Source organism: Hyperolius riggenbachi, chromosome 5 (assembly GCF_040937935.1).
Source record: "Hyperolius riggenbachi isolate aHypRig1 chromosome 5, aHypRig1.pri, whole genome shotgun sequence".
Lineage (NCBI taxonomy): Eukaryota > Metazoa > Chordata > Amphibia > Anura > Hyperoliidae > Hyperolius > Hyperolius riggenbachi.
Window position 1 is genome coordinate 83,602,904 of NC_090650.1, and position 26,428 is coordinate 83,629,331.

At 44.1% G+C, this 26,428-nt stretch overlaps 1 protein-coding gene across 1 annotated transcript in view; it reads right to left on the reverse strand.

Annotated features, from left to right (window-relative positions):
- The window catches only part of LOC137518281 (sodium channel protein type 5 subunit alpha-like), a 455,983-nt gene that overhangs the window by 332,766 nt on the left and 96,789 nt on the right, over positions 1-26,428 (reverse strand). The window lies entirely within an intron of this gene.

Below are 26,428 nucleotides of genomic sequence, written 5' to 3' on the forward strand. Positions count from 1 at the left end.
AGGATTAGGGTAGTGGCAGTTTCAGGCCCAAGATTCCAACAAGAATGGCCTAGATTAGTTACATTTTGTCTGCTATTACCGTGACTATAGCATATCAGTGCTACACAAGTCATTTTGCAATTTAAACCATTAAATCAGTACAGTTTAGTGCACTCTGTGTTGTACACACAGCCAAGTAATGCCCCAGTAAATGTGGCCATACACTGGTCAATTTGCCATCAGATCGACCAACAGATAGATCCCTTTCTGATCAGAGAGGGATCGTATGGCTGCCTTTACTGCAAACAGATTGTGAATCGATTTCAGCATGAAATCGATTCACCATCTGTGAAGCTGCTGCCCCCTCTCCCCCCCCCCCCGCCAGCTATACATTACCTGTTCCGCCGGCGCGTGTCCCCGCTGTCACCGCTGTCTTCTTCTCCGTGCAGGGCTCCGAGTCCGGCTGGCTTCACTGAACTTCCTGTCCCGGGAACAGTAGAGGGCGCTCTACTGTTTAAACTTTCTGCCTGGACAGGAAGTTCAGTGAAGCCAGCCGGACTCGAAGCCAGCCGGACTCGGAGCCCAGCGCAGAGAAGAAGACAGCGGTGACACGCGCCGGCGGAACAGGTAATGTATTGCAGCTAGCGTCGGTCGTCAGGCATTCAAACGCCACTATCGACGCACTCCCGACCCGCCGGCGGTCGAGCAAAATCTTCAGCATGGACGGATCGACGGGAACGATTGATTTCGGACGGAAATCGATCGTTCTGTCAGCGTTTGAGCAACGATTTCACAGCAGATTCGATCACAGTGATCGAATCTGCTGTATATCGGTGGGGAAATCGCTAGGTGTATGGGCCCCTTAACTCCCCTCTTCCTGAATGAGTAATTAGCTGCAAGTCTGGAATAAACTTTATTGGTCAACCAAATGACAATCTGATTTTTGGATAGCAGCAAACACAAGAAGGTACTCATTCATTTGAGATTACCATAGATTGCTGAAGATAAATAGCCAACAGTTAAGGCCGGATACACCTATTGGTAGATCTGCTGAGAATGGTCAGGATTGTCGGTAGCACTGGTCATTATTATATATATATATATATATATATATATATATATATATATATATATATGGGCTAAAAAAACTGGTGGAGGTTTCCTTGATGAATAATAATAACAACTATATGCTGAGGTATAAGTGAGAGGTGTATGTCTTACCTTCTCAGAGGAATAAACCAAGTGTAATGGAAACAATATTTATTCATGCATTATTATTATTATTTATTGTATTTCTAAAGCGCCAACATATTTATGGAGTGCTACACAATAGATACATGGGTTAACATACAAGGTAGGACATGCAGGAAACTCACAACAAAACAAGATCATGCAAATGATTTGATAACAGTACAGTGTCATAGGTCAAAATAGAGACTGTTCTGGTCCACAAGAGGGGTAATGGACAGTAAGATTGCATAATAAAGCTGGAAACACTAGGGAGGAGGGCCCTGCTAGAGGCTTACAATCTAGAGAGTGTGGGGTGGAGACAATAGGCGGATCTGTTGAGAGGGTGTCCAACATAACGTATTATAGTGCTGGTGTAGGGGGGTATGCGAGCATGAAAAGGTGAGTCTTGAGAGCTTGTTTTAAGGTGTTAAAGCCGGGGGCGAGTCTGGTGGTTGGTGGGAGTGAGTTCCAGAGAGCGGGGGCAGCCCTAGTGAAGTCCTGCAATCGTGCATGGGAGTGAGGTATGCGTGGTATGACTAGGCGCAGGTCATTGGAGGATTGGAGGGGGCGAGCTAGTATGTGCCTGTGGACCAGATCGGAGATGTTGGTCGGGCAGGTCTTGTGCACTGATTTGTAGTCCAAGCACAGGATTTTGAAATTGATCCAATAGCTGATGGGGAGCCAGTGTAGGGCTTTACAGAGCGGAGTCATAGAGGTGCTGCGATGAGAAGAATGTATCAGTCTGGCTGCCTAATTCATTACCGATTGAAGTGGGGCAATACGGTTGGAGGGTAGGCCAGACAAAAGAGAATTGCAGTAGTCTACGCGGGAGATTACAAGGGCATGAATGAGGAGTTTAGTGGTGTCAGGGGACAGGTAGGAGCAGATCCTGGAGATGTTGAGGAGGTGAAAATTGCAGGATCGGGCAATGCTTTGGATGTGGGGTGTAAAGGAAAGTGCAGAGTGCAGGGTAATACCAGGACAGGGGGCTTGGGAGGGAGGGCGGATGGTAGTATTTTCGATAGTGATGTGTAAATCTGGGAGAGGTGCTGCTGTGCAGGGTGGGAATATCAAAAGCTCAGTCTTGTCCAAAGACTATATATATGGTATATGTGGGTGTCATCGGCATACAGGTGGTAATTGAAGCCCATGGAGGAGATGATTTTGCCAATTGAGGCAGTGTACAGAGAGAACAGTAGTGGTCCTAGGACAGAAACTTGAGGAACACCAACTGAGAGGGGTGTAGGAGTGGATGAGGTGCCATTGAAGAATGTTGTGAAGCAGCGGTTTGAGAGATAGGAGGAGATCCAGGCTAAGGCTAGGTCCTGAATGCCCATGCCTGCTAAGACAACGTGTTTCATGGATCTTGGTCCGCTTCCTCAGGTAAATACATACGTCCATGCTGCTTGAACTCGATGGACGTATGTCTTTTTTCAACCAAAATAACTATGTAACTATGTAAATACAAGTGCCTAAAATACAATGATCTCTAAGAAGGTAAGGCATACACTTCATACCTCAGCAAATAGTTAACATAGAGAGAGAGAAAAAAATGAAATCCTGGAAAAGTGAGAGTCTTTTGTGCCTCCCTCCACACTGACTCCATTGCTGATTACGATTAATTACTGGATCCTGTCCTGGGGATATGTATGTATAGTGTACCTTATTGTATTGCACTGTCCATCACTAGCACTTTATAAAATATTTGTGATCATCTCTAAACCTAGATATTTATCTGTAATTATCCTTTTCTGCACCTTTCTGGCATTATCATGGATGGTACAAGCACTTTATTAATCTAAGACTCCCCGGGTCCTTATGCTCCATACTGGGCTCTATTGTTGAACCCAAATTGATATAAATGCAGCCTAAAATGGTCATCATTTATTATTGGTAGGTGAGGCACTGTATTTGAATGTTACTTCCTCACATTACGTTGTGTTGTGGAGGGTTGCTCTTGCTGTGGAATGCACATCATTTTAAATGGTTTTATGATTCTTGTCTTAGAGTTTGAATAAAGCTATTTGACGTTATACTATTGTGGTGCAGCTCATTCTTTTTCCAGGATTTCTGTTTCTCACTCTATGTTGGATCTTTTTGATCCTGGGGCTTGCACGCAACACTGAATTAGGAGTGTGGAATTATACTTGTACATTTTGATCTCAGCAAATAGTTATTACTATTCATCAATGGTGCCTCCACCAGTGTTTTTGGTGTAGATGATTCCCTTTGGGGTTCAAATAGTCACCTTTTTTAGCCTCTAAACTATCCAAGGAGAGCGTCCAACCAGCATCTGCGGCAACAGACCTGGGATACCGAGCGGGGATGGTTAAATTTCCCACATGCTCTGACGGTGGTTGCAGGTTCTGCAACCTACCCTCGTGAGTATACACATACAGGTCCTTCTCAAAAAATTAGCATATTGTGATGAAGTTTATTATTTTCTGTAATGTACTGATACAAATTAGACGTTCATATATTTTAGATTCATTACGCACAACTAAAGTAGTTCAAGCCTTTTATTGTTTTATTATTGAAGATTTTGGCATACAGCTCATGAAAACCCAAAATTCCTATCTCAAAAAATTTGCATATCATGAAAAGGTTCTCTAAACGAGCTATTAACCTAATCATCTGAATCAACTAATTAACTCTAAACACCTGCAAAAGATTCCTGAGGCTTTTAAAAACTCCCAGCCTGGTTCATTACTCAAAACCGCAATCATGGGTAAGACTGCCGACCTGACTGCTGTCCATAAGGCCATCATTGACACCCTCAAGCAAAAGAGGGTAAGACACAGAAAGAAAGTTCTGAATGAATAGGCTGTTACCAGAGTCCTGTATCAAGACACCTCAGTGGGAAGTCTGTGAGAATGAAAAAGTGTGGCAGAAAACGCTGCACAACCAGAAGAGGTGACCGGACCCTGAGGAAGATTGTGGAGAAAGACCGATTCCAGACCTTGGGGGACCTGCGGAAGCAGTGGACTGAGTCTGGAGTAGAAACATCCTGAGCCACCGTGTACAGGCGTGTGCAGGAAATGGGCTACAGGTGCCGCATTCCCCAGGTCAAGCCACTTTTGAACCAGAAACAGCGGCAGAAGCGCCTGACCTGGGCTACAGAGAAGCAGCACTGGACTGTTGCTCAGTGGTCCAAAGTACTTTTTTCGGATGAAAGCAACTTTTGCATGTCATTCGGAAATCAAGGTGCCAGAGTCTGGAGGAAGACTGGGGAGAGGGAAATGCCAAAATGCCTGAAGTCCATTGTCAAGTACCCACAGTCAGTGATGGTCTGGGGTGCCATGCCAGCTGCTGGTGTTGGTCCACTGTGTTTTATCAAGGGCAGGGTCAATGCAGCTACTTATCAGGAGATTTTGGAGCACTTCCTGCTTCCATCTGCTGAAAAGCTTTATGGAGATGAAGATTTCATTTTTCAGCACGACCTGACACCTGCTCACAGTGCAAAAACCACTGGTAAATGGTTTACTGACTATGGTATTACTGTGCTCAATTGGCCTGCCAACTCTCCTGACCTGAACCCCATAGAGAATCTGTGGGATATTGTGAAGAGAAAGTTGAGAGATGCAAGACCCAACACTCTGGATGAGCATAAGGCCGCTATCGAAGCATCCTGGGCCTCCATAACACCTGAGCAGCGCCACAGGCTGATTGCCTCCATGCCACGCCGCATTGAAGCTGTCATTTCTGCAAAAGGATTCCCGACCAAGTATTGAGTGCATAACTGAACATAATTATTTGAAGGTTGACTTTTTTTGTTTTAAAAACACTTTTCTTTTATTGGTCGAATGAAATATGCTAATTTTTTGAGATAGGAATTATGGGTTTTCATGAGCTGTATGCCAAAAGCATCAATATTAAAACAATAAAAGGCTTGAATTACTTCAGTTGTGTGTAATGAATCTAAAATATACGAAAGTCTAATGTTTATCAGTACATTACAGAAAATAATGAACTTTATCACAGTATGCTAATTTTTTGAGAAGGACCTGTACACTTGTGTATATATATTAGCATATATATTTCTTGTATATATCTATCTATCTATATAATAGGCTACGTGCCTGAACCTACAAGCAAGAAGAAGAAGAAAAGAAGAAGTAGCGCCCTGTCCCCAGGGCCGGTCCAAGCAAGAAGAAGGGGCCGGTCCAAGCAAAAAGAAGACGTAGCGCCCTGCTCCCAGGGGCGGTCCTAGACTTGCCGCCGAGCTGGAGGGGGTAGCAGGCAGGAAGGGGGCATTGGGCACAGCGGTGGGGAGGGGGTCGGACCCCCCCTCCCTCACCTGGGTCCCCCATCTGTGCTCCCCCTCTAGCTTAAGTTCAGCAGCAGCCGCCGCTATTAGTAAGAGGCAGTGGGCGTCGATGACTCACCTCTTCCGCGTTTCAGCGTGCGTTCCACTGTCCTCACTTCCTGCAATGCCGTCCACTTACAATACAGTGGGCGGCATTGCAGGAAGTGACGACAGTGGAATGCACGCTGGAACGCGGAAGAGGTGAGTCATCCCCACCCGCTGCCTCTTACTAATAGCGCCGGCGGCTGCTGCTGAGCTTAAGCTGGAGGGGGAGTGCAGATGGGGGACCCAGGTGAGGGAGGGGAGGTCCGACCCCCCTCCCCGCCGCTGTGCCCAATACCCCCCTTCCTTCTGCTGGAACGCTTCTGAGAATGCAGTCTGTTTGCATAATATAAAACCAAATTCCATAACATTACATTGTCAGTAATGGTGCATTTATTTTACACTTCCACACACTTAATTTTTATGTTATTTTTAGGGGGGTTGTGCTGACAGCAATACTACAATAGCGGCGGCGGCTGCTGCTGAGCTTAAGCTGGAGGGGGAGCGCAGATGGAGGACCCAGGTGAGGGAGGGGGGGTCCGACCCCCCTCCCCGCCATTGTGCCCAATACCGCCTTCCTGCCCGCTACCCTCTTATGCGGCGTATGCTACGCAGTGGGTCCGCTAGTCTCATATATTAACCTACCCAGCAATACTGCACCATTGGTCTACTGGTTTCTCTCATCTTACAGATACTTGGTTATGGGTAACCATCAAGAATGTAAAATCCTAGCTGTGCAGTTGCAATTTTTGGGAACTGCTCAAGCCAGAACGCGTCCAGCCATGGGGTGGTCATCTGGCTACCTATACTGAGGGAGAATCTGGCTACCTAAGCTGAGGGAGAATATGGCTACCTAAACTGAGGGTAATATGGCTACATTTGAGGGGGGGGGGGACATCTGGCTACTTATACTGGGGGACATCTGGCTACATGCACTGGGGGGGGGGGTTATCTGGCTACCTACCTAGGGAACATCCAGCTACTTATACAGGGGGGTGGTCATTTGACTACATATGCTGGGAGGGGGTTATCTGGCTACCTATACTGGGGGGGGGGGGGACATCTGACTATCTACAGTATACAAGGGGGAAATAGCGCTACCCACACTGGGGGGGGGGTCATTCAGCTTTCAACAAGGTGGCCTAGAGAGGGGGGGCCTAAATTCATTACTCTGCTGAGAGCCCTGAATGGTCTTAATCTGGCTCTGCTGTATCCCCTGAACCCTCTTGATGGTTTCTATTAATTTGTGTTGTTCTTACTGTGAATAGTGACATGTTTGCGCCTTGCATTAGGGCCTCAGTTTCAGCCCAGCTGTAAAGAACATGTAACCTTAGATGCTAATGACTAGGCTGGGAGGCTGGTGGTGTTTGACTAGTGATAATGTGGAAGTGATGCTCTCTGGAGAATATAAATACTTTAATCCCTCTGCAAAGCACAGCAGGCGATGATGCAGCAGACCCGGCTGGCTAAATACACAGCTCAGTCCCCCTCCCGCAGCATGCCTGGTTACGATCCACAGGTAATCTCTCGTCACCCAGACACCAGCCCTAATGTCACTTTCTTCAAGCGTCACTCTCATATTTGCTTAGCAATATCAATATATGTGCGTGAGCAGGAAATATGCCACAGAATCAAGTTAAAGACACACAGCAGGAAAGATCAGCTATCATATTGATATTCTTTTTCAAACAAAACATCCTTATGGAGATTTCACTTACTGTATTCATGTTTTAAAGAGAAACCGTAACCAAGAATTGAACTTCATCAGTAGCTGACACCCCCTTTCCCATGAGAAATCTTTTACTTTTCTCATCAGGGGGTTCTGTATGGCTAATATTGTGGTGAAACCCCTCCCACAGTGTGATGTCAGGACCATGGTCTGGACAGTTTCCTGTCTGTGAACCCCACTGCACTGTGGGAAATAGATGTTTACAGCTGCTTCTAACTGCCAAAAAAGCAAGCAGCATCTCTTTCCACTGACATCACCTGCCAGCAGTAAAAATGTCACCATGTGATAAATGTCAGAATGTAAATCAGGGAGAGGAAATATTTTACAATGAGCAAACACTGACTAAATCATTTATACATAATTATAGTAAAAATGAAGCACTTTTTTATTACATTATTTTCACTGGAGTTCCTCTTTACAGTGTAAGTGAATTTATGATCAATCAAAGCTTTTCACTTTTATTTCATGATGTTGATTTTGCAGATGGTTCCCTACAGCCGGTTACATCACTGCCTGAACTCACTGTGAAGAGGTAGCGACAGCAGCAAGACTAATGATTAAACAAGTGAAGGTAGAGCTGGCACGCCGTTGTTGCAGATCTGGATGCTTGGGCGTAGCAATAGCCTTAGCAGCCATAACAACTGCTATAGGGCCCGGGAGAAGAGGAGGCCCAGATGGTACTTGATGTGTTCACTATTAACTTTGCTTTTGTTGCTCCACCCTCTGACTTTGTCTCAGCGCCCCTGGACTATACACAGTGTGCATTGCATGAGAATGTGAATTGCCCAGTCCACTGGGGTGCTTGATAGTGTGATATAAGCAATATCGCTAACAAGCAAGCATTAAGTCTGTCAGCACACCAGTTTTTGTTCCATTAAAGCATACTCTTTACTGTGCCTAAAACCACAAGAATCTGACAATTGTTTTGAGGGCAAAGTGGGGGCCCCCTTGTGGTAACAGTGCAGTCATGATGACAATAAACTTAAAGAGGAACTCCAGTGAAAATAATGCAATTAAAAAGTGCTTCATTTTTACAATAATTATGTATAAATGATTTAGTCAGTGTTTGCTCATTGTAAAATCTTTCCTCTCCCCGATTTACATTCTGACATTTATTACATGGTGACATTTTTACTGTGGGCAGGTTATGTAGCTGCTGCTAGCTGTTTTGGCTGTTAGAGACAGCTGTGAACAGCTAATTCCTGTCTGTGAACCTTGTTACATTGTAACAAACTGCCAAAAGTACCGCAGTCCCAGAGCTTCTTGTGGGAGGGGTTTCAAAACAAAATCAGTCATACAGCGCCCCCTGATGGTCTGTTTGTGAAAAGCAATATATTTCTCATGTAAAAGGGGGTATCAGCTACTGATTGGGATAAAGTTCAATTCTTGGTTGGAGTTTCTCTTTAAAGAAAACCTGAACTGAAAATTAAAAGTCAAAATAAGCATACACATGTCATACTTACCTTCCATGTAGTCTACTCCTCAGTGTCTTTCTCCTCTCCTGCATCCTGTTTGTTCACTGTGATCAAGGGAATTTTCCGTCCTCCATTTTGAAAATGGCCATTACCCATAACAGCTTTCTGGTCAGCACACAGTTAAACTGTAACATCGCCCACTTGAGCCATAGGGAAACATGGACATTACCTGGTACATGAGTTTTCCTCTCAGCTATAACTGACAGCAACTGATATATTTCAGATCTGACAAAATATTGTCAGAACTGGAAGGGATTATTGTCAGAAGAAAATGGTGAGCTTCTGAGAGGAACTGATGGCAAGGTAACTATGTAATGTTCATTTGAAGTTACCTCATGTGTTTATTTTAAATATTTTTACTCAGTACAGGTTCTCTTTAAGTAGAGCACTAATCCCCAACACCTCCGAAGTGTCCTCATCATGACGTCACTCCCGTAAAAAAAATGGGGTGACACAGTGTGTGTGTGTGTGGGGGGGGGGGGGCAGAGGTGGCACCCTGGGGGACACTGAAGGCACCTGGGAACATAGGTGACACTGAGGGGGGCATTGGAGGCACAGAGGAGGTACAGGGTGCAGAGATGGCACAGTGTTTTAACTTATGGTCAGATTAAAACAAACCTACAGTCTTTATCTCATTCGTTTTTCTTTCCTATATAAAAAGCACCCCGTTTGGGCCCATGCACAGAGTTTACTGAATACACTTCATTGACATAAATAAAAAAAAAGTCTGCAGAAAAGACCAGGGCCAGAAATCTGGTATGCTTAAAGTGTAAAGACACAGGTATGATGTTGTCCCGGCCATATACCTGGAGCATTCCAATGGAGGATTCTTCATAAGCCCACCCCAGTAGTTAGGTTTGTTCTTTCATTTAAAATAATGACCCCGCAATATTTCACCCAAAACTTTTATTCCACCCTCTCTGAGAGAGTTATAGAATCCATCAAGTGTTTCATTACCCGAGATCCTTTTCATTTCCAGCAGTAAATCTGAAATACACGCCTTTTAAAATCATCTATAAAGACTGTCCATTAGAAAAGGGACTAACTTCATACCTTTATTCTATAATCAATGATTTTACTGCACAGGGGAAACCCCCATTTATCTTAAAATGGGCGCTAGATGTTGGGAGGGACATGTCGGAAAGGAGGTGTGCCTACTGCTGTGAGACTAAGTCAAAAAACAGCATGTACTTCTCTACATTGGAGACGTCCCTTAAACGTCTACCCCCTGTGCATTATTCCCAAGAGAAACATAATACACATTCCCGCTTGGTATTAGGGGCTGTGGCACTATTGGGGATTTATGGCACACATGGTGGTCATGCCTTGGGGCCCCAAACTTTTTCAGTCAAGGCCAGGTCAACATACTTCAGACTGCTGGGTGGCCGGAACATACATAAAATGATGTTGAAAAACATTACATTGGGCCTAGGTATTGATTCCCCCCAATTATGCTCAGAGGAAAACTCCCAGCAGCAGCCATTCAGTCATGCAGCACCCGAAGAATGTCTGTGCACCAGACAGTGAAGCATACCCAGGTGACAACCTGCCGTCCATTGGGCAGCAGTGTCACCTGATGCAGAATTGGATTGGAAGCCAGCGAATGACTGCTCGCTGGCGTCTACAGTATGTGGATGGGTGATGCTAGTACTGATATTCTATATGCAGGGCGCTGGTAATTAAAGGTGTAGTGGGCCACATCTATAAGTTATAAACTTTGTGTTTGTAGGGTCAGTGAAAAAGCCTCAGAGGGCAGCATTCGGCCCGCGGGCCGTAGTTTGAGTACCACTCCTTTAGTCCAACAGTTATGTTGCTGGGAGATAAACCCCCCAAAACGTACTTTCCCTGTGCATAGGTTCTTGCATTATGTTGTGTCCATTGCACAGAGAATTATACTGTAACTCGCAACTGGCGCTCCCAAAGCCTCCCGGAAAAAGATATTTTAGGTCTTTTCTCTACTGAATATTGTTAACTGCTCACATCCAGGCTAAAGTTGCAGTTAACATAATAGGATTTTATAGCACCTGGACAGTGGATAACCTGGTTAAAGAATAGTGGCCTTTCTTATATTTTGCACAACTTTAAAGCTAAATGCTCACCACCTTACAGAGGATGGAAAATGGATCCCTGACAAAGAGCATTACACAATCCATCTTCCAGGCAGTGGGTACACGTGACATCATCACACAATAGGCATGATTGGGAGGTCAAACAGTCGTGGTACAGTGCATGGAGTCGTCAGGGATCTTAAAGATCTGATCCGCCATGACAGTTGTTGTCGCAACGCATCGCTAAAGGTAGCCATACATCTAGCGATGTATGAGCAGATCTGACCAAGAGACAAATCTCTCTCTTATCGAATCTGATCAGAGAGAGATCTGTCAGCTGCACATACACCACAGGCCGATTCCCAATCAATTTCATACTGAAATTGATCTGAAATTGGCCCTGTGCACCTAGTAAGGGCATGTGCGTGTGACATCATATGTGTGCCCTTATCAGGAAACCACATGGGGCGTGTGTGTAGGTGGAAGAGGAGAATGTGTCCGGAGCAGCGGGGGACAAGCGGAGGCCGCAGACAGGTTATGTGTACACTTTGGTACGGCGGGCATTAGCAGGGCACAGCATCAAGGCGGCGGATGGTTTCGTCGATCGTCGCCAAATTGCACGCTGTTCCCGCCACGCACCCAACTGACCAACTTTGACCCGACATCTTGCAGCATGCGCTATCGACAATGCGACCAATTTCCATCCCGAAATTGGTCAATCAGCCACCAAGTCGCCTGACGTATGGCCACCTTAAATGTCTTTCATGTGATTGCGTGCCTGTACCAACGTCACAAGATCATGGAAACGATCGCTCGGCGGTCATCAGAAAAATCATCGGGAAAATAGTGTAGTGGGTACAGGCCTTTAGAATCCTAAGGTTGATTACTGGTAATTTGGGGTGAGTCATTTTGATAAAACCTGTGTATGTTCAACGTATCTTCAAGATATTTCCAAAAAGGTTTCAGCATTTCTCCCTGTTTATATCTATCTTTTATTATTACAGTCCACATGTTATTATCACCCCTGCGTTGGGTATACTGCTGTTTTAGCCTTAAACGCAAATAAAGTTTTTTGAAACTAAAAACACTGGTATTAGAATAACGACTGGTGATGCAAACAACCTATTTATGATACGAGGAGGATATTTAATTGCCTGAGCAGATGTTTGCTCATAAAGCAGGCTTTCTTCCAGAGTCCAATGGGTTACTGTAGTGTTTTGGTCCTCTAGGGTGTTTCTATGTTGACAAGATCACCAACTATCAGTGTGTAACACAGAGCAGAACTTTATCATCACGGCATAGGAATTTTCTGACAAAGGGAGGCAGGTCAGCAGTCAGCACAGGGAAGATAATGGAAGCAGTCTATTTCGGCTGTGCTTCGTTCTCTACTTAGGCACAGATCACAGTGTACAGATTCTCTATTTTTTTCCAGCCTGCTAATCAACCACAGTGCTGCAGTATCTAAGGCTAGCGTCACATGTGGGTGAAGTCCACAAACAGATGTCAAAAGTCAAGCAGAGTACGGGCTCTCGATGTAATGAACCGATGCTACATGTGCAAGAAGCCTTCTTACTTGAACCATGATGAGAATCATTTGTATAACTGATTTCTTTTTTTTTATACTTAAGTTAATATGTTACACTATGTTCAAGAATAAGTTACGTAAATGTTGTACATTGTAGAATTAAAGAGGAACTTTAACCAATGATTGAACTTCATCCCAATCAGTAGCTGATACCCCCTTTCCCACAAGAAATCTTTACCTTTTCTTGAATAGATCATCAGAGGGGGTCTGTATAGCTAATATTGTGGTGAAACCCCTCCTACAGTGTGATGTCATTACCATGGTTCTGACAGTTTGCTGCCTGTGAACCTATTTGCATTGTGGGAAATAACAGATTTTTCCAACTGCCAAGCAAGCAATATCTCCCTCTGTGCAGAGAACTCTCAGTAACAAATGTTCACCTGGCAGAACTAAAGATGTCACCACCAGTGATTTATTTTGGAATGTAAATCAGGGAGAGGAAAGTTTTTACAAGGGACAAATACTGACTAATTAATATATCAATTAATATTGTTGTCAATAAGAAATTGTATTCATTATGTTATTTTCACTGCAGTTCCTCTTTAATGCAGCACACTTATATTCAGCCTGGGAACAGCGGCACTATGATTCACACGTTACTTCTCAGCACACTTTCGGGTTGGAGAATATCTACAGTCTTACCCAAGAACCAGAATACAGGATTGCACGTTTCATATCACAGCAGGTCTTTCATGAAAACGTGGTCTAATTACTACTACACTGGAAAGCCATAATTTTCTCATTCTGGAGGTGTAAGTTTCAGAATGTGTGAAATAAATACAGTCTTGTTCTATAGAAGAACAAAGCACTGCAAGTTATTTTACTTCTAATAAGATTTGATAGTATCTGACACGTGTGTATGACAGTCACCCATATCTGCTCTCGCTGGAGGTTGAGGGAGATACCAGATCTGAAAGAAGAATTTTAACCGAGGTTTGAACATTTTCACAATCAGTAGCCATTACCCGCCTTCCCACAAGAAATCTTTGCCTTTCTGGAATAGATTATCAGGGACACCTGTGTGGCTGATACTGTGGTGAAACCCCTCCCACAGTGTGATGTCAGGGCCATGACCCAGACCGTTTCCTTTCTGTGAACCTCATTGCACTGTGGGAAATCTTGGCTGTTTCCAACTGCCAAACATGCAGTTTCTCCCTCTGTGCACATATACACATGTACAGTACATCCGTTTAGCCTATCACATTGTTAGTGGGTGTGTTTATAGATAATGACGGTTGGTGCCGTTGGTGGATCAAACGAATTACACGGTGAGTATCAATCATTTCTTGTTTTATCCTCTATTTTTTATCTTCTCACTTTGCAATGTATTGATTTATTTTTCTGCCTACTACTACATTTCAGTAAAGTTCCTCTTTAAGTTCAGAGAAGAAAAAATGTTTAGTACTTGATCCTTTATTTAAAAGAGCAACAAAATACAAGGCAAATATGAAGGGTAAATAAGTGGTTGCAAAGCCTGCACTGGATCATCAGAATGGAGAAGCAAATCAGTAGCTTTAACAATTATGCCTTCATATCTAACTCAGTACACTGCCTTTTCAGTTCTGGAAGTATGACATCTCGCTAAAAGCTATATTTTCTTCAAACAGAACTTTTAAGGTGAACAATCTAGAAGGTGCATAAGCAGGAACTACAGCTGAACTGCAGATTCTTTGTACATGTAATACAAGTTTGAATGCTTTGGTGGAAAGATGGACTGGGTATATAATCAACCCGTAAACACTGCATGCTCTAGGACAAGAGACACGTCTTATGCAAGTTTGGGAAAGAGAATAGCTCTCAGACCTGCTGTGTACAATTATTTTTCTCTATTCAATTCACCATCATAGGTCTATAAATATGTGAAAGACCAGACCTATACCCTGGGGGAACCTAGTCGGGCCGTCTTGTAGCTACACTGACCCAAAACCTCAGTTCTGCCGGGAGCTATCCTATTTCCCAAACTTGCATGAGATCGTTTAAGGTGACCATGTAGTTGGGTCAGAATTCAAATATGGATTTACCTACTAAGGTTTTGCTGCCTGTCCATATAGCAGCTGCCTGGTTGTGTCAGTGCAGTACCATAATAGGACATCATAGTAGAGAAGACGGCTGGCAAGATAGAGCTGTGATATGGATAAGCAGAGTCACATGATGTGTGGAAAGAGGTCTGGCTGGAGTACAAGGAGGAAGAGAAGATGACCTTCCAAACCAGGAGATAAAGCTAAATATTGGGACTTTCTAGTAATTAGGAGAATGTAGTTAGTGGCGGCAACCTGTGTGAAGGAAGGGGGAGGAAGTTAGGAGTGGAGAAGGAGAGGTGGGTAATTGGAGGTGTTTAGAGGAAGACAAATATTGGGTTAAAGAAAGAGGACAAAGATATAGGAGGAAAGGAAGAAGGTAGAAAAAAGAAAGTGGTTGGAGGGATAAGGAAGAAATAGGAAGAGATGGACACAGAATGAATTAAGGGGGAAGGGGGTAAAGAGAATGTAAAAATAGTAAACAAGGCAACTAAAGAAGTAGGTGCTTAAATAAATAAATATGACATCCCAGTGATTCAAAATAGTGCTGGGACACACCATCACCTGAACACCATTAATTATAAACCAAAGAGTAAAAGTGTCCGCAACACTGCTAACACTAAGCATGTGCTTTGCGTCAACAAACACTACACATCAAACCAGGAACAGAAACCCAAAAAGAATAGCACCATGATGTAGCACAATAATATATATGTAACGCTCGGTGGTGTATCCTCCACGGTCAGCGCGCAATGCACACTCTGACGTGAAGGAGACATGCACGCAAGCGTAAAACAAGGAACAAGGATTTCCCCAGTTATAGTGCAAACGCACTGGTGGAGGAGAGGACTGACTCTAGTAGAAGATGTGGTGCACAGAGCAGGCGTAGCTCTGAGCAATCAAAACAACACTTAACAAAGAATGCAAAGAGCTCCATTTCGCTGTTCAGTCCCTTTGGAATTAAAGTGTCCAGTTGAAAAATCCACTTGGATTCATTCCTGGACATTTTATGGATGTAATTGCCCCCTCTCCTATCCGGTTCCACAATCTCCACCCCAAAGAATATAGTTCCCCTCAGGCTTCCATTATGCTGTTCCTTGTAATGTTTAGATAGTGGATGTCCCTCATTCTTCTTTTCGATGTTATTAAAATGTTCCCCCAACCGTCTCTGGAGCGATCTCTTGGTCCTCCCAATGTACCTCTTATTACAGGGGCACTGGACACAATAGATCACCCCAGCTGTAGTGCATGTGATAAAGTCTCTGATTCTATATTTCACCGTATCTTGAGCCTCAATTTCCACTATTCTTCCCGGATTGCTAGTTTTTCTGCAATTGAGGCACAACCCGCATCTTACAAAGCCCCCCCTATCCCTTACTGCACTTGCCTTAAAGGAGGGTCCCTCACTTGCTGCTGTAGCTATGGATAGCCCCAGATTTGGTGCTTTTTTAAAAATCACCTTAGGTTTGTCTGGTAATTTCTCACCCAACAGTTTGTCTTCCTTTAAGACATCCCAGTGTTTCTGGAATATATTCACAACCTTTTTTGATTGGGCCGTGTACTGTAGTACTACATTGAACTCGTTTGCCTCCCTACTATTCCAGTCTTGTACACTCCTTGGACCCAGTAACTGGTTGCGTTCCTTCAATCTAATTTCCTCTTGTGATCTGTGTACCCCTTCGCTGGGATATCCCTTATCAAGGAAGCAGTCCACGAGTCTCCCCGCTTCCACATCATAGTCCTCTATATTTGTACAGTTGCGCCTGAGCCTCGTGAACTGCCCCTTGGGGACATTGTCTAGCCAGCGTGGCAGATGGCAGCTGGTGTAGAGGATATAGCTATTGACATCCACATTCTTCTGGAAGGTTTTAGTAATTATATTATAATTTAGTAAGTAAAGTAATTATGTTCTAATATGAATCTTATTGCCTTCAAAATAAAATTCTTTTGTAACAAGTTTATCTCTTCATCCTTACTTAAATAGTAATCCACTGCCTCCAGTCCCCTGTCATGATGTATAATGGTGTATAGGGACGCTACATCCATGGTGCAAAGCGTCCAACCCTCTTCCCAACGCAAACCTCCCAAGGCATTCAGTATATGTTTAGTGTCTTCAATATATGCCTTTGTCATTCTCACTGATTTCTGTAGGAATGTTAAATTTCCCAGGAAGCCACTGTTTTATCATCTGCCAAAGGTGCATAAGGACCTGGGGAACCCCCCGGGTCGCCCTATAGTGTCAGGTGTGAATTCTCTGACTGCGAACCTCTCAAGGTATGTTGATATTAGAACATAATTACTTTCAGTATAATGAGAAATGGTATCTACAGGTCGGTGGGACGGCGATGGGGACCAGGTTCGCACCGGCCTACGCAAATTTGTTTATGTCCTACTGGGAGGAGATTCATGTCTATGGGGGGCGTGGCCCCGGTGCGGACCTGGTCCTATGGCGCCGTTTCATCGACGATGTGCTAATGGTGTGGAGAGGAGACTCTCGATCACTGGAAAACTTTATGGAGGATATTAATACAAATAATTGGAATATTAGGTTCACTGTGGACATGAGCAAACATAAAGTGAATTTTTTGGATCTGGAGGTATTTGTGGAAAATAATTCCTTAAGCACTAAAACCTTCCAGAAGAATGTGGATGTCAATAGCTATATCCTCTACACCAGCTGCCATCTGCCACGCTGGCTAGACAATGTCCCCAAGGGGCAGTTCACGAGGCTCAGGCGCAACTGTACAAATATAGAGGACTATGATGTGGAAGCGGGGAGACTCGTGGACTGCTTCCTTGATAAGGGATATCCCAGCGAAGGGGTACACAGATCACAAGAGGAAATTAGATTGAAGGAACGCAACCAGTTACTGGGTCCAAGGAGTGTACAAGACTGGAATAGTAGGGAGGCAAACGAGTTCAATGTAGTACTACAGTACACGGCCCAATCAAAAAAGGTTGTGAATATATTCCAGAAACACTGGGATGTCTTAAAGGAAGACAAACTGTTGGGTGAGAAATTACCAGACAAACCTAAGGTGATTTTTAAAAAAGCACCAAATCTGGGGCTATCCATAGCTACAGCAGCAAGTGAGGGACCCTCCTTTAAGGCAAGTGCAGTAAGGGATAGGGGGGGCTTTGTAAGATGCGGGTTGTGCCTCAATTGCAGAAAAACTAGCAATCCGGGAAGAATAGTGGAAATTGAGGCTCAAGATACGGTGAAATATAGAATCAGAGACTTTATCACATGCACTACAGCTGGGGTGATCTATTGTGTCCAGTGCCCCTGTAATAAGAGGTACATTGGGAGGACCAAGAGATCGCTCCAGAGACGGTTGGGGGAACATTTTAATAACATCGAAAAGAAGAATGAGGGACATCCACTATCTAAACATTACAAGGAACAGCATAATGGAAGCCTGAGGGGAACTATATTCTTTGGGGTGGAGATTGTGGAACCGGATAGGAGAGGGGGCAATTACATCCATAAAATGTCCAGGAATGAATCCAAGTGGATTTTTCAACTGGACACTTTAATTCCAAAGGGACTGAACAGCGAAATGGAGCTCTTTGCATTCTTTTAAAGTGCACTAGTGACTATGAGGTCAGAGCGCTATGATTAGATGGTGGGGGAAGTATTTGGAATGTGGACTATTAAAGACCCAGCTATAGGGGTATGTATTGTGCGGGGGGTCCACATTCAGGAATGTATGTATGGGGATGTATGTTATAACTGAAGTATTTTAGTTATAGGATTATTATATACTATCCGGCAGGGAATCTGTTTCTCATTTTTTGACAAGTTTTATTTCAATTCCATCTTTATTTTTATCTTTATTTGTATTAGCATTTAATTTATTTATTTATTTTTAGTTTTTACATGCATTGTATGAATATCTTACAAGGTGCTCCCAGAAAATGTTTAGGGATCTCTTACGAGTACCTTATGTTTGGGAAATCAAACCCTGACAGATGTGAACTTTGCCCCCGCTGGGATGGGTGGACCCATACAGGGTATATATAGAGTCAAGATGGCGGATAACTCCAGAAGCTTAAACCCTCCTGATGAAGGCCATCGTTTAGTGGCCGAAACGCGTCGAGGTGGAGAGATATTGCTATTGGTGGGCAACGCAATTACAAGATCTGGACTGGGCTTGCAGTTTAAGCGCGCAGCTGCTGCCCGTATGAGAAGTTCAAAGTTCTTGAGGTGACGTCACCGCTTGCAGCTAAACCCAGTGTAGCCCAGCTGGGCGGAAGTACGGAGAGCAACCCGCTAGACCTGACGGGCGGAAGTGACGTGCCCTGTACGAGCCCGCTGGTTTGGAGAAGTAATCTGGAGTCGCCGGCATTTCCCTTACGAGATGTGAGGAGAACGGAGGAGGATTATCCTTATTTGTGACTTGTGCAGATGCACATATGCTGGAATACGTGAGTTTTATACATTCTGCTTAAGCACCAACAATTTTGAAGAGGCTGTGCATGTAACTAACTTTTTGCAAGGAACTGTTTTGCACATTACCGTTTTCCAATTGGAGCACGCATGTTCATATAGTTGCTGGATAGGAACCTATTTTTGCAAAAGGACCTATTACTAATATTGCTAGTACGGCTAAAAGAGACATTCCTGCAAGTGAGATATACCCTTTTTTATATTTTTGTATTGCCAGATTTCACAGTCAGTTTTAAATTTTTTAGAAGGGCCCTTCTGAGTGTGTGCAGTTGTGAAGGAGTGATTGTTTCGTGAGGTGTTGCTGGGGATTCATGTTCATTGAGGAGTGTTTTTTGGATTATTTACAATAAACGAACCTTTTGAGGGATTATCCAGCGCGTGTTACATATACTTTTATTCCAATTTTCAACTCTGAGGGGTGGAGGGATATCCCCTTGTAACACGCAGCTGAGCAGTTGTTGTTCATTGTTGTTCACTGTGCTTTGTTCTTCCTTTGCGCTTGGTTCTTTTATACAACACTTAACAAAGGTTGCTCAGCGCAAAAACAGCGCTGAGCATTCTTAACCAGAACTCAGAGAGAAGAGGACAGGCTGACAGAATGAACGCTTGCTAATCTAGTCACCCCTCAGTGACAGCAAGCATTCACAAACAGGACAGACTGGAACGAGGCAGCCACTCGCGACTGCAGCGATGGCTTACCTCGCAAGAACAGGACTGGAAGGATTGGCTACTCCTACGCAATCCACAAGGCAAGACAAAGGCAGAGCAAGAAATTAGTAAAGGAAATACACAAATATATACAGTAATACGCGTCACAATATGGAAAATAATAAATGCGCTAGTATGCGTATATATTGGCAATGAACCAATATATGACGCAAGACTAGCAAAATAACAAATCTAACTGAGATACGAATATACTGGCGAACCAATATATATGCACGTATCAGGAACTAACTACAGTCCCAAAGGACACACATAAACAAGGACTGAGACAAACGGAATGAACGCTTGCTAATCCGGTCACTGCCTTGTCTACGTATGCACAGCTGCGTCATCAGAGGCAGAGCAGCAGGACTGAACCGTAGTGATGGGAAGTTCGGCTCTTTTCAATGAATCGATTCTGAACAGTAGTGATGGGAAGTCCGGCTCTTTTCAATGAATCGATTCTGAACAGTAGTGATGGGAAATCCAGCTCTTTTTAATGAATCGATTTATTGAAAAGAGCCGGACTTCCCATCACTACTGTTCAGAATCGATTTATTGAAAAGAGCAGAACTTCCCATCACTACGGTTCAGTCCTGCTGCTCTGCCTCTGATGACACAGCTGTGCAGTGAGCCGATGGAGCCGCTCTCTTGTCTATTCAGTCGCCGCTACTCAGACTCCATGCAATGACATAGGGAGAGAGCGGCTCATCCCGCGTGTCTGCGCTGACACCTGCCTCCTCCAATGCCTGCAGGGCAGGAAGTGCGGGGGTCCTTTCTATGCAGCGGGCGCAGGAATATAGGATACAGAGCGTGAGTTTGGCAGTTATGGAGAGTAGGGCAGGGCAAACCATCTCCTTTTTATTTACGTGACAAGGCTTGCCCTGTTGTAAATTTATAGTTACAAAAGTCCGTCAGCGTAGATGCAGGGACTGACGGATACAGGAGAGAGTGACATGTGGATCTTTAAAGGAACATGCTAAAAAATTAAAACAATTACACAGTGAAGCTTTTGTATGAATAATGTAACTACTGTGGGGGTGCTTCAAAATAAAGTGTTTCGCGGTAGTGGTCCTTTAATGTCCTACAGAGCGTTTGGTGCCGACTTTGTGTCTTCAGCATTGTAGAAGTTCAATTATGCACAGGCAACGCATTTCGTTGGTCTAACACCCACTTCCTGAGGCCAAATACAGTGACAGAGATGTATCTAGAACTTAAGGTCTAAGGATCCCTCCTGCCGTTTGCAGCGGAGCTCAGCTGCAGCCGAGCAGTTTTGATATTTCTGCCTGCATTTGGTTGCTTGGTTTTGTTTGCATTTGCCATGAGCGTCTTTGCTGTTTGCAAGCACACTGCAGTTCAGAGTAGCCCCGGATGTTGTCATGAATCCACCTATGGCTGGCTGCAGTTGAATTGCAGTCAGACAGTCGTGGATTTCTTACATGCATGTGGTTGCATAATCTAGCATGTGGTTGCATAATCTGGCATGCATTTGTAATGAGAGCTCCATCCATTCCCAGACAGCTTGCAGCTTTCAATCAGTGTAGCACAGGATTGCATGATTACCATTCAGCTGTAGGGGAATTTGCATGTCAGTTTCCATTGGCTGATGTCCACCTGCCAACTGTTGCATTACCTTGCCTGCCTGGACGGTTACTGCACCTGCGGTGGTGCAGTGGAGTCTTACCACCCTACTAGCTGGAGACTGCCTTCACCACGTTGGTGACTGGTAGTTATCCTGCTTGCTCTGTTCCTGAGGACGTAACTATAGGCTGCAGTTGCTATTAGTTACGCTCCAACCTGTTTGTCTTGTTTTGTATCAGTGTGGATGTTTGCTACTGCTAGCCAAACATTCCTTCTGTCTGTCTGTTCCTGCTAGACCTATTTCCTGTGTACATCACTATAGGCTACGGTTGCTTTTAGTTATGCTCTTACTTTTGACTTGTCTATTGTTGGGGCAGCGACTAGATTGGCAGGCATTCCATCTGTCTCTCTGTTGTCTGTTACTCAGTCAGAGGCTCAGGCGGCGGTCGTCCTGAGCAACCATTGTATCTTGTTCGCTAACAGTCAGCCTGTCTGTCTGTCTGTTGTCTGTCTTGTTTCCTCAGATCAGAGGCTCAGTGTGGCGTCGCACTGAGCAACCATAGTGTCTTGTTTATTTGTGGCGGTATCGGAAGCCCAGAGCTGCGGTTGCTCTGGGCAATCTTGCTCCCTTGTTCATTACTCCTGTTGCCTACGCATAATTAAACTTCATATGTGTATGAATGTGTTGTTATTGAGGTAAGCCACCTCTCCCTTTATTATTTTAAGTTATTTTTAATACAATTTATCTACCATTGGGCACCTCTTTGAACTTTTCTATTTACGCTCACTGGCTTCAAAATAAACAGCTTTACAGACCAATAGTCAGACAGACAGGCAACGATAAACACCCAAGTAGATGAAATTATTATTTTTGATTTATACAGCACTCACATCTTCTGCAGCGCAGTACATAGTACAAAAACATCAATAATGAGTAGTTCATCACACGGTACAATCAGGACATCCAGCATCACAAGTACAAATACATACAACTGATATATTTATTTAGGAAAGTGCAGCAGAAACAGGAAACACTAGGGGGAGGTCCCTGCCCTTGCAACCTTAAAGTCTAGATTAAATAATGAAATGTAGATGTTCTGCATTTACCAGTTATCTTCAAATCCTACGTATGGTGAACATGCGAGGAAGGCTATTAAGGCATGTAAGTCTCAATCTAGTTATTGAGCAGTAAATAAAGTGTCCCTGTCAAAATGCAACAGGCTTCGTTTTCCAAGAAATGAATTGATTGATGCAACTGGTCTACAGAGACTATTCAATGAACTATTACATCTTATCCAGGATGGCAGATGGCAACATGTTCTGCAATAAAAGGCACCGTCAGTCGAGACAATTTATAGCGCTGTGTAAGGAATGATTAAGGATAAGCCTTATCTTTATTTTGCAATTCCCACTGAAGCTGTGCTTTAGGAGCAGTTACAAAGTACCGGAGGTGTTTATGCAACTAGCACTGACCTTTGTACACGGTGGAGATTATTCCATTGGAGATGTCTTCTGAATTTAAAATAGATATTTAAAAAGCATATTACAGCTTGTTGAACAAATGCATAGGCCCCTTTCACAACGAAAATCACGATTCGCTTCACAGAAGCACTGCAGTCCAATTGCAATTTTCTTATTCACACAGCACTCATTGCACTGCGATTAACATTTAATCTGGTGATTTCCGATGTTGAAACAGATACAGGAAGTATGTTAAAAAGGGAGGACACCTGCAAAGTGCATAGCTCTGCATTTTGTTATGCGATTGTTCTCGCGCTCCCATCATCTTAACACAAAAGCAGGAAAAAGGCTGCATGCATTACATTTGCGTTTGGGTTCAAATCAAATTGCAGCAGTGTAGAAAGGGCAACACAGTTACTATGTGTTACTATGTTAACAACATTCCCAAGCAGCTCAAACCTTAGTGGTTTTGGGTTACTCCGAGCTGCTTGGTTACTCTGTTATACTGGTTCAAGCCTTATCTCATAAAGCCATATCAATTTCTGCCATGCTCTGAGGAGGACCAATAGTCCAAAACAGGCTGTCTGCATGTGGGGTTGGTGTGGTTCTGTAAAATTGTTAGCTATAGGCTCACTATACACCAGGTGTTCTGGATGTAAGCCTTGCTTCAGGGGTATAAAGAGATCATTTGCATATTCGCCAGTGTGCATTGTGGGTAACCACAGTTACACATTTAAATCAGAATTATTGCAGAAGTACCTTCTGTTTTAAGAAGGCAAACCACACTAAGCATTGCTTTTTAGTAGGAGGGCTTTTCAGTCTCTTTTAGTACCCTATACTTTCCTAGTGGTTTGGGTCACCCCGAGCTGCTTGTGTATTCTGTTAATCTAGGTGACCTTAGATTAGAAAATCGCGTCCAATTTGCATTAAAGATCAGGATGCAGTTGATGTGAAAGAGCCCTTATTTTCATATAGTGAACTCTAGCCACAGTTACCGGTGTTAACTCACCTTTCAAATGTGGCTACCATCTATATTATAACAAGGAAAAGCTGAAAGCAAACCCAAGGTGCAGTAAAATGCTAAAAACAGATACCTAAGAAGAGGGGCTAATAGCATATGTATAATCCAAAACTGTTCAGTCTTAAGGTGTCCAATAATGGTACAATTTTTACCAAACATATTTTCAATAAGGTCATTAAGATTGAAAGAAAAGATTGAGTTTAATCGATCCATCCGACTAAAGAATCAAACTTGCGATCATATCTCCACCAGTTATGATTATACTGTATCTATGAAAAAAATCAGCCAAACAAAAAACAATTGATAATGCGATCGGTCAGGATTGATTGGGCCCATCCGCTTCACTGTTTTCGTGCAATACGATCTGAAAAATCTGATTGTTTACTAAAAATTGTACAGTTAATGGGCACCTTAAAGGGAAGGTCCAAGCTATAAAAAAAATTAAATCTACTTACCTGGGGCTTCCTTCAGCCCCTAGCAGCTGCTCTGTCCCACGCCGCAGCTCCACTCTCAGTTGTTGTCTCCCGGTGCTGAGGACGACCTTGCTTGGTCGTCCTCTACTGCGCCTGCGCGAACGTTTCTGTCAATCAAACCCAAGTGGTTGGAGTGTACTGCACAGGCGCAGTAGTTCTGTGCCTGCGCAGTATGCTCCGGACAATGTGGATTTGATTGACAGCGGCGCCTGCACAGGCGCAGTAGAGGAAGGCCTGGCGAGGCGCCGAGAGCCAGCGGCAGACAGTGAAGCTGCGACGTGGGACAGATCAGCTGCTAGGGGCTGGAGGAAGCCCCAGGTAAGTAGATTTCATTTTTTTATAGCTCAGATGTATCCTTTAACCTCCTTGGCGGGGGTAAGCCGCGCAGGAGGTTTTCTCAGGCCCTGTAGGGCCGATTTGCTTATATTTTTTTTTTTGCTGTTTTTTTTTTTTTTAGCAGTTTGCTAGCTGTGTCAGCACACCGATCGCCGCCGCCCCGCGCTCGATCGCCGCTATCTGTCACGCCGCGCCGCCCCCCCCCCAGACCCCGTGCGCTGCCTGGCCAATCAGTGGCAGGCAGCACTAAGGGGTGGATCGGGACTCCCAATGACGTCCCGACATCGGTGACATCAGTGACGTCATCCCGCCCCGACGGGGGAAGCCCTCCAGGAAATCTCATTCTTTGAACGGGATTTCCTGATCGGAGATCGCCGAAGGCGATCAAATCGGGCAGGGAGATGCCGCTGAGCAGCGGCTATCATGTAGCGAGCCCTGGGCTCGCTACATGATTTAAAAAAAATAAAATAAATAAAACTGCTGCGCTGCCTCCTGGCGGAATTTTTTTAGACTGCCAGGGGGGTTAAGGAAACCTGAGATGAACAGGTACCATTAAAATAAGCATACCCCTGAAATTGTATGCCAAATACAGGCAATTCCTGTAATTGTTATTGTTCTTCTGAGTTCATTTCATTCTTAATTTTTCATTTTTATTCTGTCTAAAATCCAAGATGGCTGCCATCTGCTTCCGGGTCAGTATATATATTAGGGGAAAAAAAGCTGCAGACATATACACACAGACACAATTACTTTTACTTATTCTGATGACTGTACACAGAAGAAATGCAGCTGTGCTTGTTGTTGGGTCGTTTGCATAAATCCGACGTGTGTACGAACCTTTACAGGGGGATTACAAGCTCACAGGGCAGATCAGAATGAGACAGACAGCAGGGTGTTTGTTCTCATGTCCCTACTAGTATATAGTATTAATTAAAGCAGGTTGCTTAGTCTCTGATACACTTTAACCTAACCCGGCTGTCACACAGAACTCTCCATTACCGATGCCTAACCCCAAGACCCCCCCCTGGTGGTGCCTAACCTTAAGAACCCCCTGGTGATGCCTAACCCTAAGACCCCTCTGGTGGTTCCTAACCCTAAGACCCCCGGTGGTGCCTAACTCTAAGCATCCTCCCCCAGGTGATGCCTAAACCTAACCATTCCCCTGCACAAATACCCTTCCTGGCAACTAACTCTAAAATATTTGATAACGTAAAATGTATACATACAAATGATATAATATTTCAAAAACTACATTGCAAGTTTCAAAACGATAGCTAATAGGCGAAATCCGCTGCACCCTGGATACTAGGATGGTGCTGGAACAAGGCGACTTTGACCCAAGTAGACAGCAAGGAAGGAAGGAAGTTCCGCACAAAATCCTATGTAGAATGTAGTCCCAATTTTATTGAAAAATATAAAAGCTGAACAGCCTGGTAGCTGACATGTTTCGGACACGCAGGTCCTTAATCATAGTGCTATGATTAAGGACCTGCGTGCCCGAAACATGTCAGCTACCAGGCTGTTCAGCTTTTATATTTTTCAATAAAATTGGGACTACATTCTACATAGGATTTTGTGCGGAACTTCCTTCCTTCCTTGCTATCGATGTTTACAGGTGCTCAAATCGTCCATTAGCTGCAGGCGCCCAAATTTCCTGCTACCAATAATCTTTCCTAGTTAAGAATTCTCATAAAAACTACATCTGAGCAGAAGGCTGGCAGCAAAGGCAGCCTGGACTATAAAGAAGAGAGCAGTGCGGCTGATACAGGCATAGGCTCTTCAGTGATCATTTGTTAGATGAACACAAACTGAAGTTTTGTGTATGTTGTGGGTGAGTTTGCTTTCAGTATGGCTGAGCCTAGTTCAGTAGCCACGTGCTACAATGTGTATAATATAAGTGACACGCTGGCATGTGGTGCGCTCTCCTAGGAGGGAGTGGATGTGTTCTTCCCTTAATGAAATCCCGCACAGAAGCTCCAATTCAGACAA